Here is a 577-nt window from a genome sequence, read left to right as displayed (position 1 = left end):
TTAAATGTTAAGTTACATCCATCTACTGCGAAATTGGCGACCAATTTCCCTCCTTTGCACAAGTATCAAAATTTTGGAAGCATGGGGGAGGGATTAGGTCAGAGAATAGTTTGAAAAATTCCCAATAAATGAGCAGGAAACAACTCATGGAATATTCTTTGAGGTTCGAAGATTATTTGGGGAAAAGCTATTACAGTTTAAACTGAACTATAACTCTGGCCTCGTTGGTTTGAGCTGTTAAGAACTAATGTTCAACAACATGCACATCTGTCATGTAAACTAAAACAAGAAATAATCTAAGTTTCTAATGCTAAAATACCAATTTTATTTATTAGATTTTATTTTATCTTGCCTTTGTTACTTTATAAGTAACTCAAGGTAATGAACATACAGTACATAATACTTTTATATTCTTATATTTATATTCTTATCTGTTTTTCTATAGCATTTTGGTAAACAGATAAATGCCTATAAATACAATAAATATAGGTGAAAGTAGTCATTTGTGCAATCCATGCCCATCTCATGAGCTTAGTAGCTAAAAGACTTGATCTAAAACTTGATCTGAACCCCAGCA

This window comes from Natrix helvetica (genome assembly GCF_964273705.1).
Source record: "Natrix helvetica genome assembly, chromosome: 2".
In the NCBI taxonomy this organism is placed as follows: Eukaryota; Metazoa; Chordata; class Lepidosauria; order Squamata; family Natricidae; genus Natrix; species Natrix helvetica.
This window is presented reverse-complemented; position numbering follows the sequence as displayed.